Raw genomic sequence first — 20,789 nt, forward strand, 5'->3', positions numbered from 1 at the left:
GTGGTGAAACTGAAGTGGGTCCTTCATACAGTGCCCCAGAAAGCTGAGGTAGCTAGTCACTCAGCCCCTTCTCCTTCTCCCAGTGAGGGAAAGTTCCATCTTGGTGCTGAGCAGTGCCTGCCTGTGGGATGGGACAGAGCAGGAAAAATGAAACTGTTGTTCCTACCCTTTTCTGCTGTGATTCACAAGTTTTTTTTTCTTTACTGTGTTGCTGAAGCTTTTTAAATGGACTCCTGAGCCCTCCAGAGCCATTTTCATTCGAGAATAGCTAAGTGTTGGTCTTTGTAGGGGGTGGAGGCTGGATCTCCTATTCCACCATCTTGGTGACATCACTCTAAGTTGCAGTCTAAGAAAAATGGAAACTACAAGATAGTGGAGATAAAACTTAAATTTACGAGAAAAATAACTGGAACCTAGAATTATATAAGCACTCAAACTAGATCTCAAGTGGAATAGCAAAAAGAAAAAAATTCTTAGACATAAGGAGAACCCAGAAAATTGACCTCCATAGACCATTTTTTGAAAGACTGATCGAATTAAGTTCTCTAAAAAATAAATAAGTAGAAATTTGTTTATTTGTTTTTATTTATTTACTTTTTTGGTGAGGAAGATTGGCCCTGAGCTAACATCTGTGGCAATCTTCCTCTATTTTGTATGTGGGACACTGCCACAGCATGATGTGGTGAGTGGTGTATAGGTCCGTGCCTGGGATCCGAACCTGTGAACCCCGGGCTGCCAAAGTGGAGCATGCAAACTTAACCACTATGCAACCCAGCCAGCCCAAAGTTTACATTTTTTTTTTTTAAAGATTTTATTTTTTCCTTTTTCTCCCCAAAGCCCCCCGTACATAGTTGTATATTCTTCGTTGTGGGTCCTTCTAGTTGTGGCATGTGGGACGCTGCCTCAGCGTGGTCTGATGAGCAGTGCCATGTCCGCGCCCAGGATTCGAACCAACGAAACACTGGGCCGCCTGCAGCGGAGCGCGCGAACTTAACCACTCGGCCACGGGGCCAGCCCCCCCAAAGTTTACATTTTTTATCTGCAAAGTTTAATGCCAGAACTGCTTATTTTTTCTTTGTAAATATCTTGTGCTCTTTCTTCTGGAAACTATTAGAATTTTTCTATTCTTAGAGTTTAGGAATTTTACCCAGATATAAATGGGGGGGGGGAGGTTTCCCCTAGTCAAACCTGCCTGGAATTTGGTGTATCCTTTAAAAACTGTAGATTCATATCCTTCTTCAACTTGCAGAAATTTCCTTCTCACATTTGTGTAATGATAATCTTTTGTCCATCGATTCCTTTTACTTCTTCTGTAATACATTTTTTTTTCAGTTGTTTGATTTAAATGCACTGAAGTATCTGACTCATATTCACTATTATTTCCATGACCTTGCATTTATGCTGTTTTTTTGAAATATTCCCTCTACTTTGTTTTCTGGGTCACTAACTCAGGTTTTGGTAGTGAATATTCTCTCTTTTGTATCAACTGTGCTTTAAATTATAAATATATAACTATATATTTCCAGAAATATATTTTGTGCTCTAATTGAGTCTCTACTAGTAGACTTATATTTCTTTTCTTTCTTTGTGTGTGTGTCTGTGTGTGTGTTTTGTTCCAGTTGTTCTCTGTTTTCTCCAGAAGCTCTATCTCTCTGGATATTCATTTTATTTGAATTGCCTTTTTTTAACGACTGGGCCCATTCATAAGTGTTGGCTCACTGGGGTCTACTTATCAGAAAACTCTGACAGTAGTCCTGCAATTAATGGAGAATGTAGAACTCTCTATTCCCTTTTATTGGTGATGTCGTAATGGTTAGGAACCAAGGTAAAACTCATTGCTCCTTTGGTTTCCTTACCTTCTCTGTGGTAAAATAAATTCTGTTGCCAATTCTTTTTTCTTATATTAGAATATTGCATCACTATCCTTTGCCTTCTGACTTTATATTACTCCAAAATATTTAAGAGTGGAGAAAATTTTTAAAACAAGAAATTTAAACAAGGTCTCTCAATTGTAAAAGAGGGAAAGGGAAAATAGCTTGTAATGATCGCCACTCCAGAACATATATCATATTCCACTGAACTAGAATAGTATCATAAACAATGGGGCTAGAATGTCTTCAATGACAGGACAGCAGCTGGTAACCTTTCCTATCTCAGTAGCAAGCTGGTTGGCAACTTATGGCTATCCCAGATCCTGCCTCCCCGGCTGGAAACATTGTGTGCTGTCTCTTGTTGTTTTCTCCCTTCAGGAGGTTTGGTTATTTGTTTCCAAAAGCAGTACCATCCAATAGATAGAAATGTTAGAAATATTCTTTGGCACTAACTGATGTGTTAGCCACTAGCCACATGTGCACTTGAAATGTGACCAGTGAGACTGAAGAATGGAATCTTTAATATCTTAAATTTTAATAAAGGTAAATTTAAAGAGCCATCAGTGGTTAGTAGCTGCCACATTCATAGTACAGCCCCAGAGCGTGCGTTATAGATTTCTCAGCCCAGTTCCTTTGATGAGCATAGAAAAGTCTGGGAATTGCCTTGGGCTGAGGGAGATCAATTACATGCATACCTTGGCATGTTGGAGGTTTTCTAGCAATCCAACCCTCTCAAACCCAACTGAAATATGAGATGATTTCATTGTATGAGTTTCAGTTGGCAGATGACAAGCTACAAAATATCGCTTAGTCATAACCTTTTATCTTGACTCTAATTACCTCATTCTCTCTTTGCAATAGTAACAGTCCCCAGGATCTTGCCTGTGTCCTAACAGCCTTGGCTTAAGAGCTTTTCTCTGCCTCTGCTCTTGCCTTGACTGGGATACTGACACAGAACTAATCTGCGCTTTGCCCCAAGGCTGCGTCCAATTCGATCAGTGCATTTACAGTGAGGCATTATTACCTCTGCCTCTCAGGGGATGCCTGGTAGATGTCTGCTGAGATCAAGCTTTGCTCATTCCTCTGGCCCTCCTGGTATCTACATTTCTGAGTAGTGCAACTGTTTAGAATGTAGAAGAGAATTTGACTCATGCAATTTAACAGACACATGAGTCTCTGATGTTAGTCGATCTGGGATCATTGGCTACAGTCTGAAAAGTGAGCAAAATGGTTCTCTCCTCTTCTCTGTCTGCATTCAGTAACGCTAGCTGGTCTTCCGTATACTGAAGGACACAAGAAGGAGCCAACAGACGTCAACATCTGATTTAGAGGTACAGATTTTTCTACCAAATCCTCTGAAACTTCAACTATAATGAACCCAATGTCTGAGTCCTTGAAATAATAGACGATAGTCTTAATAATGACTTTGCTATTGTATATCATGGATTCCCCAGGATGGATTATCACCTGTAATACTTCTTTCTGCAGGTAGCCATTTTTATATGTCAGGACTTTTTGTTGTTGAAATGAAGAAGAGCCTGTTACTGACTTAAGGGAAAATTGAGATTTGTTGTTTCACATAAACGAAGCTCATGAAAGGCGAGGATCCTTGAACCATGGACCAAATGCTATCAGGACTCCATCTTCATTCTTCATTTCCGCTTCTCCCTCCTTGTCAGCCTCACTCTCTTAAATCAGTTTTCTCAATGAGCCTGTCAGTTCCCAGGCTCACATTTCCCAACTTTGTTGCTGTAGAGAAAATATTTCCAAATTTATTCTAATTAGAAAATTCCTGAGAAAATATTCTGCTTGAATCACATTCTATGACCACCATTGCCTTCCTCTCTCCTAATACCACCAACCCTTCTGTGGCCTCAGAAAAGCTGGCAACTCTTACTAAAACCACTTATTTTTAATGAGAGGATAGATGCAATTCCTCCAAAAGAAGGAATTAATTCCTAGAAAGAAAAGAGATTTTCATAAGAAATTGGTTGATAAATCAGACATCCAGAACTCTCTTGTGACCTTATCCTTTCCTCTAGCTCAGAACCTAAGGAAGGGAATGGATTTAGGATATAGTACCATCGTATCACTTACTCATCTAAAAACATATCTACTCAGGCATTTCTGGAAATAAGTGGAAATTTCTGCCGTTTGTTCAAAGTCATTGTGAAGTTTCTAGAAAACGCCCTTACTCAAAACAGGTACATAGAGAATTACTGAATTTGCTTTGTGAAATAGAGCCAAAAACTTCTGTAAAAAATGAAGTGTAAAACTCCAGCCCCATTGGACTCTCTTCACTGGTCAACTGGACTCTTAGCTCTTGCTTTTCTCTCTTATCCCCCTGCCTATCTTTTCCTTTGAACTTCTTGTCTTTGACCTTAATCAATCTGTAAGTCACTCCTATACACTTTGGTTTTTCCCACTCCTGTGTTTTTTTTGTTGTTTTTTTAAACAGATTTCATTTTTCCTTTTTTTTCCCCCAAAGCCCCCCAGTGCATAGTTGCGTATTTTTTTTAGTTGTGGGTCCCTTCAGTTTAGTTGTGGCATGTGGGATGCCGCCTCAGCATGGCTTGATGAGCGTTGCCATGTCTGCGCCCAGGATCCCAACCTGAGAAACCCTGGGCCACTGAAGGGAGTGCACGAACCTAACCACTTGGGGCTGGCCCCCTCACTCCTGTGTTTTTTGATAATACATGAGCTGTTCCTGCTTTTATTGCAAAATGAATCCTATCCCCCTTGACCGCTCAGAGACTTAGTCTTTGCAATTACCTCTATTCTCTCCTGCATCACTTTTTTTCCCTTTTCTGTGAGCGCATTCCCATGAGTATTAAACATGTTGCAGTGTCTACCATGTTCTTCTCTACTCCCCTTGAGAGGACATACATCAAAAGCTATACTCACTGAGTCTACCCCTATTGTCGTTCTAATCTACTCCAACCAGATGTTCCCATCACTCCATGAACTGCCAAGGTCACTGTGCCTTACATCTTATCAAATCCGCTGTTCAATTCCAAGTTCTCATAATACCTGAACACTCATCAGCATGTTGTTTAGTTGGTCACTTCATCCTTTTGGGAACACTTTTGTTCATTTCACTCCTGGGACACCAGGTTTACACAGCGTTTCTCTTACTCCACCCTCTACTCCTTTATTCTCTTTTGCTAGTTCTAACTGCTTTGTCTTCAAAATTTTGAAGTATGGAGGACTCGGTGCTTAACTCTCTTTTCTTCTTCATCTATAGACTCTTTGCCAGGTGATCTCATCTACTCCCATGGTTATAAGTGAGCAAACACGTGTCTACATCGTGATGACTTCCAAATCCCATATTTTCTATATCCAGCTGCCTATTTCACGTCACCTCACAGATATCTGATGGGCATGTCAAATTAACATATCCAAAACCAAACCTCCTAACATGCTTTTCCCCGATCTTCCCCGCTTCACTAAATGATGTCACCATTCTCAGTTGTTCGGACCAAAAGCCTCAGATGAATTTCATGCCATTTCTCCCTTTATACCCATATCTAATCCATCAACATTTAGGATATTTGTAGATTATTTTCCTAATCTCACTAGTTTTCACCATTTCTCAGCTAATACCCTAGGCTAACCCTTCTCGTCTTTCACCTAGACAAGTATACTAGCCACCTAACGAATCTCTTTGCTTTTACTTCCGACTCTTTAAAACTTTTGACCCAAAAGTCATATCAATCTTCTAAAGCTATAAATAAGATCACACTATTCCCTTCTTCAAAACACTCTAATAGCTTCATTTTAGACATAAATAAACTCCAAATATCTTGCTATCACCTCTAAGGTCTGAATGACCTGGCTCCTGAGCGCCCCTCTGACCCCACCCCTAACCCCATCACGGTTCCCATTGCTCACACCTCTCTAGCCCCATAATCCTTGCTCTTTCTCTAACTTGCCAAACTCCTTTCTTTCTCAGGAAAAAGTTCCTTTGTGATTGCTGTTTCTTTAGAAATCATCCCTCAGATTTTTTTCAGGACCTTCTTCCTTCATCAAAGTCTTTATTCAAATGTTACATCTCCAGAGGTTTTACCTGTCCACCCTATCCAAAATAGAAGCCAACCCCCATCCATTCCCTTCCTCCAGAATTTTCCAATCCATGGGCCATGAATTATAACGGTCGCCAAGCATTGATCCCCTTGCCTCTTGGGATGGGCGGACAATGCCTGGGAGACTGTATCCTCCTATCCCTGAGCCACCACCAGTTCCCCCTCACTGGGAGCAGCCTTAGTTCCCTTAACTCAATGTACTGTTAAATATTAAGTGTTGTTATTTATTATTTGTCATTATGTGAATGAGTTTGGGAAGCACGCTGTTTTAGCCTGTCTTATTTCTTTCTTATTACACTCATTAGTATAAATGACTCAGTCAGATGAAATTATATCAATCAGTCAAATGAAATTATATTATGTATGTATGTGTTTACTTGTCTGCTGTCTGCCTGCTCCAGTAGCATTTTACTCAAAAATCACAGGGACCTTGTCCGCCTTGTATATCTCTGCGGTTTAAATGAGAATTTCTTCTTGTTTGTACCTGATTTTATTGAGATATAATTTACATACGGTAAAATTCACCCTGTTTGGTGTGCTGTTCTATGAGTTTTTTTTAGGAAGATCAGCCCTGAGCTAACTACTGCCAGTCCTCCTCTTTTTTTGCAGAGGAAGCCTGGCCCTGAGCTAACATCTGTGCCCATTTTCCTCTACTTTTTTTATATGTGGTACACCTGCCACAGCATGGTGTGCCAAGTGGTGCCACATCTACACCCGGGATTTGAACCGGTGAACCCCAGGGGGCTGAGAAGCGGAACGTGGGAACTTAACCTCTGTGCCACCGGGCCGGCCCCTGTTCTATGAGTTTTGATGAATAACAAGAGTCACATAACAAACACCACTATCAACCTATAGAAGGGGTTGTAGTCATATCCTCTCTCCACCTGAGCCTCTGGCAGCAACTAATCTCTCTTCTGTTCCTATAGTTCTGCCTTTTCCAAAATGTCAAATAAATGGAATCGTATCAGATAGGTGATTTGCAAATATTTTCCTCCCACTCTGTGGTTTGTCTTTTCCTTCTCTTAATGATGTCTTCTGCAGAGCAAAACATTTTAATTTTGATGAAGTCTAATAGATTATTTATTTTATGAATTGTGCTTTTGGTGTCATACTTCAGGAATCTAACACAAGGTCACAAAAATTTTGTCCTAAAATTTCATCCAGAAGTCTTTAGGTTTTTCAGGTTATTTCTTTCCTTTTCAGTGAGCTTTGGCAGTTTGTATCTTTCAAAGAATTTGTTCATTTTTTCTATATTGTTGGATTTTTGACATGAAGATGTTCATAATATTCCCTGACTTTTATTGTAATGTCTGCAGTATCTAAAATGGTGTCCCCTCTTTCTTGTCTGATATAGCAATGTTTGTCTGCTTTGTTTTTCTTGATCAGACTGGTTAGAAGACTTTTATTTTTTAATTTCGTTGATCTTTTCAAAAGAACAGCTTTTCATGTCATTAATTTTCTCTATTTTCTGTCAATGTAATTTTTTGTTGTTGTTGTTGGGAAAGATTGACCCTGAGCTAATACCTCTTGCCAATCCTCCTCTTTTTGCTTGGGGAAAATTAGCCCTGAGCTAACATCTGTGCCAATGTTGCTCTATTTTGTATGCAGGATGTCTCCCCAGCATGGCTTGATGAGTGGTGTAGGTCCGTGCCTGGCGTCCGAACCCATGAACCCCCCATGGGGGCCACCGATGTGGAGCACACCAAACGCAACCATGCCGAACCCAACCACTACACCACCTGGCTGGCCCCTGTAAATGTAATTTTTGTTCCCTTGTATGTATGTTTCTTTTTACTGGCTGCCTTTCACTAGGTTGTTACTGGGAGGGGAGCGGTTGGGTCAGGAGTCGAGCTAAGTTTGGGTTTTACTGTTGCTATGGTTATCTGTAGGGTGCCACCACTGCCAATTCCTCCAGCCTTACCTTGTGCTCCAAGTGTGGTATAGTTTGACAGAAGATTTTTCTCCATAGTTTTGCTCCACACTCAGCTTTAAGGCTTTCCTGCTGCCTCTGCCTCTGAGAGTGTCTCTCGCCACTTTCTGGCACCTCAAAGCATTGCAGTTCTGTATTTGTTACTTGGTATTTGATAACCTGGTTGGGAGTGGGAGTAATGGAGATGTGTTACAGTTGTTCTGGCCAAGCTTTATCTCAGAGAGCCCCTAATCCCTGGTTCTCAATGATCCTTCTCCTTCTCTGGTGGCAAAAGACTTCTAATGCTCTGTGCCCAGGAAAATTAACTGATCCCCCCAACAGGGAGAAAGGAAGGTGATTTCCTCCTCTCTCTCTCTCTTCCTAATTTTCCCTAGTTGCAATGGGTCTGTACCTTGGGAATGACAGTCTTTCCCTTTCGATTCAAGATTTTTAAAATTTTTCTTAGGGGAGAAATATTCATGTGGGATTATATGCCTTTTCTGCAGAGTTGGTCTCTCCCCTCTTCCAGGCCTAAACCACAGAAGGAGAATTTTTCTCATCTTCTGCCCTGACCTCAATCTTTCTCATGAACACTCCAGGAAGGTCCATGGAGAAGAATCTACTAGTGAGCCTTGTATCTGGATCTCCCAGGCCCTATACTTTCATGCCAGCCTACACTTGGCCTTTAGCAACTCACTAATAATTTTAGCTGCATTGTTCTTACCAATTATATGCCAGCCTCATCTCCCTCCCATGCTCATGTGGAGGTGAGCCAGTGGTTTTGTCCTGTCTCTTCTTGGAGGTGCTTATAATTCCTTAAATTTCAGGCAAGTTGTTTGTCTTGTAACCCTAACTCATGGATGGATTCAAGAAAAGTTATGATTTTATAGATTATCTCGCTCTTTTTTATCTGTTGGGCGGGAACAATTTGTCAGCTTTCTATGTTCTAGGTAGAATCTTTCAATGAGGGTATTTGTTAAAGAAAAGATGTAAGTTTCATCTAACTCTTATGGTATTTTTTTTCTGGCTCAGTAGCTCAGACCCTTTTCTCCCATTTGGGATACTGTTGAAGTTGTTTATCTATACTAGATGCTTAAGATTTTTGGGGAAAAGAAAACTTAAAAAAATCTGTAAACGGAGCCGGCCTGGTCGCATAGTGGTTAAGTTGCGCACTCTGCTTCAGCAGCCCGGGGTTCGCCGGTTCGGATCCCGGGTGCAGAACTACGCACTGTTTATCAAGCCATGCTGTGGCAGGCGTCCCACATATAAAGTGGATGAGGATGGGCACAGATGTTAGCTCAGGGCCAATCTTTCTCAGAAAAAGAGGAAGACTGGTGGCAGATTTTAGCTCAGGGCTAATCTTCCTCCAAAAAAAAAAATCTATAAGAAGGATTTCTACATCCTGGTAGTAATGGAGAATTGATACTAGCTAGCTGCCCTGTATTGGTTTCCTCTTGCTTCTGTAATAAATTACCACAAACTTCATGACTTTAAACAGCACAAATTTTATCTTACAGTTCTGGAGGTCAGAAGCCGAAAATAGGTCAGCAAGGCTGCATTCCTTCTGGAAGCTCTATAGGAAATCTGTTCCCTTGCTTTTCTCAGCTTCTGGCAGCAGCCCACATTCTTGGCTCATGGCCCTGCACCATTCCGGCCTCTGCTTCCATTGTCACATCTCTGTCTCTCTGACCCTGTCCTTCCTTTTTCTCTCTCATAAAGACCCTAGATTACATTGGACCCACCCAGATGGTACAAGATAATCTCCCTATGTCAAAATGCTTGATTTATGCACATCTGCAAATTCTCTTTTACCGTGTAGGGTAACATACTCCAAGGTTCCAGGAAGATGGGCACAGACATCGTTGGGGAGCCATTAATCAGCCTACCACATCTTTCAACATAAATAGGTATAAAACTAAATACAGTATTTGATGCAACTAAATGCAGATATTAGCCAAGAGGTAAGACAGGACTGAGAGCTCTGAGAGAGGGAAATCATATAAGGTCACCCTACAGTTGGCCTAGGATTCCGCGCAGATGTGCTTTCTGGCAATGGCATAGGAAGGGGGAACCCAAGCAGAGCTGAACTGAGGAAAAAGAGAACAGAACGTAGGGAGGCTGCGGTCTCTCTCTTCTTTGCGTTGCTTGTCCATCTTCTTTCTTTCAGCTGTTCCCTTTATCTGTTAATATCCCTTTGACTAATTGCGTTTCTATCTCAACTGTCTTCAGTTTCCCGACATTCTTTCTCATTACAGGCTTTATAGTCAACCAAAGTAGCTATTTTAGGTCTTATTGAATTTATAGTATAAAAGATTGTGTTGAGTGTTGTAAATGTTCAAAGTAAGCACAGTGAAGACTATTTATTTCTATAAGTTTAAAAATCAATCTGAATGAATCTACTATTAACTTTGCTATAGCTCTCAATTGATTTTCCTCTTCTTAGGTCTCTGGTCCTTGATAGGAGAAAAAGTGAAATCTACCTGGTTATAAAAGGTTTCAAATAAACATGTGAGACCGCTCTGGTTTCAACAAATGGTTAATTTCTGCCAGATCTAGTAAAATCGATTTCATCAGGTCAGACTGTGTTTAAAGTGCTATATGTGAAATCACATAAATACAGTCCAGGATTAATATCAAAGATAAATTTAAGAATACAAAAGCCATTAACTAAATTTATTCTGTCAGCAATTAAAATATAAAAACAATTCTTTCAAGATTTGCCTAATTGCTTAAATTATACTGCTTCTTTGTAATATGCCTGTCATGATTTTGACTTTTGTAGCGCTATTTCTAGGTTCCCATAAAAAGGAGTGACTTTGAATTCTCCTTCCCTTAGCAAGTTTTCCTGTCTAAGCAAAAAGTGCCAGTTAGAAATCATTCACAGACCCTATGGCTGTCATTTGCTTTTCACCAATGGAGATTTCATTAACATACTCAATTTCCTGTGAATCTTTTTTCCCCCATAAAAATAGTTGTCATTCCCCTAACACCTACAGTAATGGTTAAGTGTGCAGGGTCTGCAGCCAGACTGTCTGGGTTTTAATCTCCAGTCCACACCTTCCTATCTTGGTAATCTTAGGCAAGTTATTTAAACTCATTCTGCCTCAGTTTCCTCAACTATTTCACAAAATATCTACGTTTGTGAAGAGGCTTTAGGGATTAAATGACTGATACTTATAAAGCATTTGGAATCGTATTGGATATATAATAAATAGTCATTAAATGTTAGATATTGTTATTGTTACTACTGTAACTATTACTGATACTCCCATGACCACAGCAACTCGCCTTTGCATCATTATCCTAATCAGCACTATAATCCTACCAAACGTGTTTACTTCCACTTAAAGAGGAGGCAACTAAGGATCAAAGACGTTAAATGACTTTATTTAGTTGCAAGTAATTGTGGAGTTGAGATTCGAATACGTCTCTATCCACTTTTGGCTACTGAGACTTGCTGTCTCATCAATGTGAATGAAAAGATAAATGTCCTTGAGTGGTTAAATATCTCCTTCCCACGCAGTTTGAGGAAAGATTGAGAAAGGGGCTTCTAGTGCTCAACAGGCAACAGGTGTGGTTTGTAACCCAGGAGAACCACCTGATGGCAGGGTCTTCTCTGAGCTCGGGCACTCTTGGCAGAGCTTTGTAACTGCAGGTGGGGAAAGTGCACAGCAGCTGTTTTGACAGCCTGGTGAGAGAATCTTGTGCCATACGCCAAGACTTGGGGTACCAGCGCAGCCTCTTTGCTTGCCTGTATTCATATCCATCTGTTGTAAGTGGCATTTTGCCGAATCGTAATGAAGGAACCAACCGAAGAGGATTTTCTGAAAAAGAAGCTTTTCCTCCCTCGAAATGTGACCATCTGCCTGGGGCCTGGAGATACCCTGGTTTTATAGAGCCTACATACAAAGTCACACTAAATTCTTATTTCACAGAAATGTCTCAATGATTGAATATTTCTGGAACATGCATAGCTTCCATTAATTTCCAGATGTTTCAAAATATTTGCCTTAAAAATAGAAAGGCAAGGAATTAACATATTTAAAGTCTACTACATACTAAAATATTTGCATATATTATCTGATTTAATCTTCACAATGATTTTAAGAGTCTGGAGCGAATATCTTCTTTAACAAGTACGGAATATCAGACTCAGAGAGGTTCATAAAATTGGCCTGTCTCGTCACACAGCTAATAAGTGGTAGGATTGGGACTGGAATGAAGGCTTTTATCCTTGGGCGTGTACTCATTCCCTTAGCCATGATGTCTCTCCACAGCCACCTCTACAGTGAACCATAATATATGTTTTCCAAAGCCTTGTTTCTTACTTTTTCTTCTGTAGCTTTCTGCACAAGCTCAATGTCCCATATGATTTGCTAGTATTTATAGCTATTTTAGAAGATAAGATTACTGAATAAAAGTTGGTCCTAGCTGTAATAGCTTTTGTCAAAATAAACAAGAGCGAAAGCCCTAGCTGCCTGGATACCATAAGACATCCTTTGAAGTTTATGGATTGTTTTCAACATTACACACTAAGACTGGATGTTTTTTATAAGTGTATTGGGAAGTAAGGTGGAAGGGCGGATATGTGTTTATATAAGGTAGATATTTTTCAAATGAGAATTAAAGTGAAATAAACCCATATGATCCAATGTTCTAATTGGGTTCATAAGCCAGCATAATGGTGAAGAATTGGCCTGAGATGTACTTTGTCTGGTTGAATAATTTAAGTCTCTGTAAAGAGGTAAGATGGGCAATGCTGAAACTATAGAAGTGTCACTGTCTAATATGTCCAATACAAGTGGATATTTAAATTTAAATTAACTGAAATTAAATACAGTTTTAAAACTCATTTCCTCAGCTGTACTAGCCATATTTCAAGTGCTTAATAGCCATATATTGAACAGTGAAAATATAGAATATTTCCACATTGCAGAAAGTTCTATTGGACAGTGCCGTATAGATTTTCAGATTTTTTAGACTGCATGCAGTAAGTACATTAGCTTCTTAGTGGTTGTTAGGGGGTCATATTGGAGCATTGGATTATTCTCAGATAGTAGAAAAGTAGAGATGCTACTTAAAAATCATTCTGCCTTAGCAGTTTTCAAGGGCAATTCTAGTCTATCCTTACTGTTCAGAGTTAAAAAAAAAAATACTAAAGGGATATTAAAGACTGCTTTGCTCTTCTCCTATTAGCTAAATAAAATTAAAAACATGATTAAAATGTGTTATATGACAACATAGACTGATTTATCTGTCTCCTAAAGGTAAATGTTTATTTGTCATGTCCTTTAAATGAGACCAGCAAGCCAATGGAATCCAATGGTATCTTAGTCAGTTCAGGCAGCTATAACAAATTACAGTAGACTGGGTGACTTAAACAACAGTCATTCATTTCTCATAGTTCTGGAGGTGGGGAAGCTTAAGATCAGGGTGCCAGCGCCAGCAGATGCAGTGTCTGGGAGGGCCCACATCCTGGTTTGCGGGTGGCCATTTTCTCCTTGTATCCTAACCTGGTAGAGAGAAGGGAGGGAAAGAGAGCTCTGTTGTGACACTTCATATAAGGGCACTAATGCCCTAAGGAGAGCTCTGCCATCATGATCTAATTACTTCCCAGTGGTCCATCTCTAAGTTCCATCACACTGGGAATTAGGATTTCAACATATGAATTTAGTGAAGGCACACTCATTCAGCCCATAGCAAATGGGTGCCCACACAGAAACCTGGTGAGAATGTCTAGGATGCTTCTGGAATTATTTCAGATGACTTTCCATTTGTGCATTTTGCCACCCTGCCCCTAAGCTTTCCTAATATCTGGATCCCACACATCCATTCCTACAATCTGCCAAGGTCCTTTGCATTGGCAAGGAAATTTGTGTTTTTCCAGCTGAACTTGAACAATTTTTATGCTACTTGGTCCCAAATTGAGACTTCCTAACTAAGAAGAAGAGATGTACTCTCTTAAGCCCACTGTGTGATGTGCCACAGCCTTCCTCAAGCACCTACTTGACATGAAAGATGAATGGGACATTTAATTCAATCTCTGCAACCATGGAGAAGAGAAGAAAAAGGACTTACTTTTGCATGAAAATTGAGCATCAGCAATGGAAGCAAACTTTGAGATCACAGATTTAACCTATAATACTTGATTTAGCATGACTGCAATGACTGAGAGAAAGAATGTGATGTCCGCAGAGTGCTAAAGTGAAGTGACATATTTCTCGGAAGTCCTTTGCCTGTGGTTAACCCAAATCAGCTCTTTTTCTTCACCTGTCTAGTTATGCCGCTTTTCAATTAGACAATTAGCCATCAAGCCTCTTTAGACATTAAGTGAAGGAAGGAGATGCTGAAGACGTTTCATCTGACTGGGAATGATGCATTAGCATCTTGACTGTGCAAAGCCAGGCAGGAAAGAGTGTCTGATGCACAGTTTTCAGGTTGATATTTCCAAGGATGATTTCTCTCAACTTTATTTCAGAGATTGGTTGAGCATTTGAAATATAAATTTTCTTGAGAGCCCTGAATCTAATAAAGAAGATGGAATTCAAAATAGTCTTGGTCCAGGAGTGAGAGCAATGAGGGTTACAAATGAAATGACTTCTTTATCTATTACCATTAGGTAAAGTTTCCCACATCTAAATAAGCATCACTGAAAAGCTTAAGAAAGACATGTGGTCCTGCTAGACTGTTGAACTCTGCTGTTCAATAGAACTTTTGAGTCTCTACCACGTGCCGCATACTTTTCTGGGGTACCTGTGTTTAAAGAGCTTCTGGTCTGTGTGCCATCATAGCCCTGAAGGGTTGTTTTAATTATTAAAACACAAAAACAGCAAGGCATTGATTCCAATATCGTGAATTAAATTTTTCTGGAAATATTATCTTCTGGGACTAGGTAATAAAAAAAACAAGGAGAGATTAGTCCTCCTGGTGAATATCCTTTGATATTTAATTGGGTGACATTTATTTTGACATAGGAAAATATCATTGCTAAACACGGCCAATATGGTAAAAAAGAGACTTATGAAAAATTAAATAATTTAATGGGTTGATTACCAAAAAGCACTGCTCAGATGAGGTTTGATATATGGTGGCTTTGAATACAAATATACTCTTCTTAAGCATATATTCAGTATGAATTCAGTGTTCATCAGCATAAGAAAAGCTTGAGAGGAGCCGACCCCATTACCAAGTGGTTAAGTTCTTGTACTCTGCTTTGGTGGCCCGGTGTTTCACCCGTTCAGATCGTGGGTGCAGACATGGCACTGCTCATCAAGCCATGCTGACGCAGTGTCCTACATAGTAGAACTGGAGGGACCTACAACTAGAAAATACAACTATATATTGAGGAGCTTTGGGGAGAAGAAGAAAGAAAAAAAGAGAAAGAAAAGCGTGGGACAAAGAGTAGCTTGACATTTTGTACATCTTGCAAACTTTTTGCTCTTTTGAATAGAACCTGGGTACACTCCTGGCCTTGAGCCTACTCTAACTTTGGCAGGAATGATTAGCAATGAATGAAACAATATCTGTTTATGAAAGCAATGTTGGAGAGCTACATGAATAACTCACAGGCTAGGCAGCTCCAGAGTTGCAATCAGTTGCAAAGGTGATTTACTATTTCTGCAAAATGCTCTAACTGCATTAATCTTTGCTGGGAACTGAGTCACTGCAGAAAGTGACACAAGATATAAGTAGCTTCAGTCAGAGACCAGAATAGAGTACTGTCAGATAACTTCCAGAGGCTCCGATGAATCATCCTGCTACTTATTTTGAGCAGCCCCACAAATACAACAGGAAGGTAAGAAGCAATTCAGTGCCTTGGTGGCAGGTCTTGGATTCATTTTGACTTTTTTTTTTTTCTTGTGCCTATAAAACTGTCATCCCTAAAATAAGAAAGGTCAAGAGAGAGAAGGAAATATGAGTGTGACTGGTGTCATCTAAGGGCTCTGCTAGGGCCACTGCATTGCACAACTCCCAGGGCTGCCACTCCTGCTGGGTTGAGCAACATGGAGTCTTACAACAGGGTAGCCCTATGGATGTGGCATTCTGGCACTCTGCCACACTATGTCCTTGAACTTACATTTTTATCTCGTCATGCAGATCCACTGGTATTTCCCAAATCTGTCCTATCTTTTCATATTTCTCTAGCTTCCATTGGGGTGTGTGTGTGTGTGTGTGTGTGCATGTGCATGTGTGTAGGAGATGGGGAAGGAATACTTAACTCTTACTCCTCTCGTTTCCGTGCTTAATGGAAGGAAAAACACAGAGAAGACACTTCTGACATCTGTCTCTCACTCACTCCTCTCTGTCTTGCTGAGGGTGAGTGGGTGTTGTGCAAGTGATTGGAATGGACTCCATAAGTTAACAACAGCATGAGTTACACAATAGACTATCCTGGGAAAAAGGACATCTCAAAAGCCAGGGCAACAAGACAGAAAGGCATGCAATTCTCTGTCCCTCCATTATCCCAAGGAGAGGCATGCCAGCCCGGGCACCTACTAAACCCAGAATGGGTTCTGCTCCAGTGGAGGGACTCTCCTCAACCACAGTGCCATGATTGCCTCTTCTTATAGGATAAGCATGAGAAAATGGCCTTGTCAGTGGAGAAACACACAGCTTGCTTGGCACTGTGCAGTCTGGGTTTGTAGTGCTTGCTCTTTACTATATTGTCTGGAAAGCCAGCTACCCCTCACCTGGAGCTTGAGATCGGTGGGATGATGCCATCTCCTAGACCATGGAAAGAGTGGTCCCAGTCCTGTGGAATTTAAACTTGAAGGTTTCCCCTTCAGCTGGGAGAAAGGTGAGCTCCCAGATTCTAGCTAGCTTGTTGGCTAAGCAATATAAGATCATGGTTGAGCAATTCTGCTCCTTCACTAACACCCCCTGGGGGAAGAGGAGATATTCATCTAATTGGTGAGTTTGGGAAATAGAAGCAGGGACGTGTGGCTTAGTATCTTCTGTTTTTCATTTTCCTACAGACCCAGTCTTTCCTTGATAATACAGATTCTCTCCTATTACACGTACTTTTTCAGGAGAGACTATGCTCTCTAGAAGTTTATTACTTGTCTCTTTCTGCCTAAAAAATTGCCTCAAAACTTAGTGACTAAACAACATTTATTATCTCACAGTTTCGTGGATCAGCAAACCACAAAATCCAGGTGTGGCTTATCTTCTGCTTCACAGTCTCTCAGGGGTTGAAATTAAGGTGTTGGCTAGGGCTGAAGTCTTCTCAAGGCTGACTTGGGAAGGAGTCACTTCCAAGCTTCCTCATATCATTGCTGGTGGTTGGCCAGAAGACACTCTCAAGGTCCTTTCTATGTGCTCCCCTCCAGGACAGCTCTCAACCAGGTAGCTTGTTTCATCAGAGTGAGCAAGCTGAGAAGAGCCAGGAAGTGAAAGAAAGGGTAATGAGCGTGAGGCAAGTCAGAGCTTCTTTATAACTCAGTCTTGGAAGTGACATCCTTCTTGCTGTATTCTGTTCATTAGAGGCAAGTCACTTGTCCCACCCACACTCAAGGGGAGGGGACTATACATGGACATGAATACCAGGAGTGTGCCAGTTGTATACCAGCATCCCTGGGATGTGTCTACCGCGTGAGAGTATTAGAAAGGGTTTCACGGCCAAACATCTATATCACTTCCTTCGGTATATACTTCATCAGGAATAAAGCTAATATCTGTATCTCCATTTGCCTGGCTCTGAGTCTTTCTTATAGTTAAATCTGAATTCAGAGTGGGTGAGAGATCTTTGTTCTTACGTTTTTTTCTTCCTAAATTTTTTCTTCTTCACCTACATTGACAAAACTTACTAATTTTTCAAGATTCAAACTTAATATCTTTGCCTTTAAGAAACTTTTATTAAGCCCCAAGGAACCAATATTAACACACTCATCAGTTTCTGGAGGTGTTGTCTAAGTACGCAAGAAAAGATAACTAGGGTTATTTTCCTTGAACCTCAATAGAGAAGCACGTAGAGGCTGGGGTGGGTAACCTTTCAGTAAACTCTACTCCTAACCCAGCCCCTGAAGATGAAACCCGAGGCACCCTCTTGTTCATCTATCTTTTTTTTCTTTTTTTAGCTTATCTATTTTTCTGCAGCTTTATCAAGATAGAATTGACAAATAGCATTGTGTAAGTTTAAGGTGTACAGCACGATGACTTGATACACATATATGTTGTGAAGTGATTACCACAATAAGGTCAGTTAATGCATTAATCACCATACATAGTTACCTTTTGTGTGTGTGTGTGTGTGTGCGTGGTGAGAACTTTTAAGATCTATTCTCTTAGCAACTTTCAGGTGTGGAATATAGTATCGTTAACTGTGGTCACCAGGCTGTACGCTGGATCCTCAGAACTTATTTATCTTCTAACTGGAAGTTTGTATCTTTTGACTAACATCTTCCATTTCCTCCACCCTCCGCCCTTGGCAACCACAATTCTGCTCTCTGTTTAAATGAGGTCAGTGGTTTTAGATTCCACGTATAATCGAGATCATACTACTTTGTCTTTTTCTGTCCGACTTACTTCACTACCAAATTCCATGTCTCTCCTGTAGGACAACTTCAGTCCTGTAAAATGAAGTGGCTGCATTACTAAGCCCTCCTCCTTACCTCCGCATGGTGGAGCCTTACAGTCCAGAGGAGGGCTCCAGCTTCTGTGGGGTGAACTGTGATGCTTGTCACTCCCAATTGCACCCATTCTGGAGGAGGCTGGAGATGAGGATAGGCTCTAATTAATGAGCAAGATTGTTTTCAGGTAATATACATCCTACACTCTACTGAGGAAATAATGTTCTGTTTGTTAGGTAAAACCTATTCAGATCTTAAGAGTCAGTGGGACCTCATTGTTGTGGTGTCTTTGATTTCTTATCTGCTCAAATGGGAGCAATTTGAATTATTTCAATTGGAATAATAAAGAACCTCATTAGCTTCTTAATATCTGTTCTTGTTATTTCCATGAATCTGTGTCAGTCTTGATCAAGTCTTCCGATTCAGCAGTCCAGTTCTGATGAATGAAATTTTGAGTGTGTGTGTATGTGAAAAAGATTGCCAGTTTCCCTTACCATATTAGCAAACAAAAAAAATTAAAATAAGTAATCTATGCATTTAATGAAACAAGATAAGGAGAGAACACAAAAGAGAATAGAAGGAAGAGCTTTATAAAAGAGAAAAAACATAATATTGTAGGCAAAAAAATGCAAATAAACTTGAAAAATAAAATGCTTGTCTGGCAATGAGACTATAAGATAATGCTTATATCAGTTTACACCAATGAATTTAGACACCTAGATTAAATGGTCAATTTAAGGAAAACATAATTGAAAAAATTGCTCAAAACATTTGATTAAATCAATAACCAGAAAACAAAATTGAAAAGTGATACTTCTAAGTATCACCCTACACACGGTTTTCTTGGTGCCTTTCTAGTCAGTCTGCAAGGAACTCTTTATTCTTATGATGAAACAATTCCAGAGCATAGGAAAAGAAGTTCTCAAAATTATTTGCTACAGGTTATATTGCATGCATACCAAAATCAGACACAAATAGTATATGTCGGGAAGAAGACCAGAGAAGGAGTTTCCAAACTGACATAAACACAGGTTAGGAATAGCAGCCTGTTGTATGACGTTATGCCTAACTGCTTGTGGCCAGAAGGGACAGAGAAGAATCTTTGGACTCTGGCTAAGAAGATTATTTTTATTCAAATTTTGATTGTCATATTGAAAAAGAAAGTGCTATGTAATTATATGGATAAGTACATTCATTTGGTAGTTAGTTTATTTTATAAAAGGAGATATGTACATTTAATTCAGTACTACTAATTCCCCCACATGAAAAAGAAAAGTTGTTATTAATCAACAGTGCATTTTACAATAGAGGGCATCTTAGAATCTAAGAAAAATGGCAGCAGACGTGGTAGAGTCAAAAAGAAAGTTCAACAGAAGCAGCCTTGGAGAACTAATTAAAATCTTACAAACAAAGTGAAGGAAAACTTCAAGTAGGAATGTTCGCTTGAAGGAGGCCTTGAGAGGTTCGTTAAAATATCACAAACTGGGTTAAGTATTACTTCAATGAGGAATGAATGGCATAAACTATGAGACGGTAGAAAGCCAAGGCTTTAACCTGAGGGGCAGGGACAGAAAAGAACCAGGAGGAACATTCACATGAGAAACAAAAACCAATTTGAGGAAGGGTAATAATTTCATGTGAAACTGGGTTTTAGTCCTTCCTATTAGTTCAATGAGGAAAGGCATATCAGAATGGATTTGTTCATAACATGTAATGTGCATAGAAAGATACAAGATTGGGGGGCGGGGGTATCATGAATATGATTAAGGTTAGGATAGTGATTAGATATGAAATTATGATGATCTGCCAATAGAAAAGTTATAGGAAATGTGTTTCAGCCATGGCACCTCTCTCCTGAACACAGGAAGAGTGTTGTTCAAAGACTTTTACCTGGAACTAAGAAAACAGATTTAGTGACGTGTGATGGTTAACTTATGTATCAACTTGGCTGGGGCATAGGGTCCCCAGATATTGGGCAAGCATTATTGAGGCTATTTTTAGATGAGATTAACATTTAAATTGGAAGGCTTTGAGTAAAGCAGATACCCTCCAGAATGTGAGTGGGCTCCATCCGATCAGTTAAAGGCCTGAATAGAACAAAAAGATTGGCCTCCCCCGAGGAAAGAGCAAATTCTCTGGCAGACTGCCTTCGGATTTCTGCAACATCTACTTTTCCTGGTTCTACAGCAGATTCTTAAACAAATTCTACAGCAGTTTCTTACAGAAATTATGGTGCATCCACTTTCTGTACTATTATGCAGCAATTATAAGAAGGATTATGAAATCTTTGCATCATAAAATCAATATTTATGGTGTAGCAGGAGACACAATTATTTGTACACCACAATTATAATTTGTG

The 20,789-nt window shown here is 39.9% G+C and overlaps 1 long non-coding RNA gene across 3 annotated transcripts in view; it reads left to right on the forward strand.

Annotated features, from left to right (window-relative positions):
• The first annotated feature begins 2,738 nt into the window (after positions 1–2,738).
• LOC139039974 (uncharacterized) overlaps positions 2,739–20,789 on the forward strand; it is a 209,707-nt gene continuing 191,656 nt past the window's right edge. For 2 of the 3 annotated variants that reach the window (XR_011493514.1, XR_011493516.1), the window contains exon 1: positions 2,739–3,202. This is a non-coding gene — a long non-coding RNA (uncharacterized lncRNA). The remainder of the gene's footprint in view (positions 3,203–20,789) is intronic. The other variant, XR_011493515.1, reaches the window with a different exon arrangement.

This window comes from Equus asinus, chromosome 13 (assembly GCF_041296235.1).
Source record: "Equus asinus isolate D_3611 breed Donkey chromosome 13, EquAss-T2T_v2, whole genome shotgun sequence".
NCBI lineage: Eukaryota > Metazoa > Chordata > Mammalia > Perissodactyla > Equidae > Equus > Equus asinus.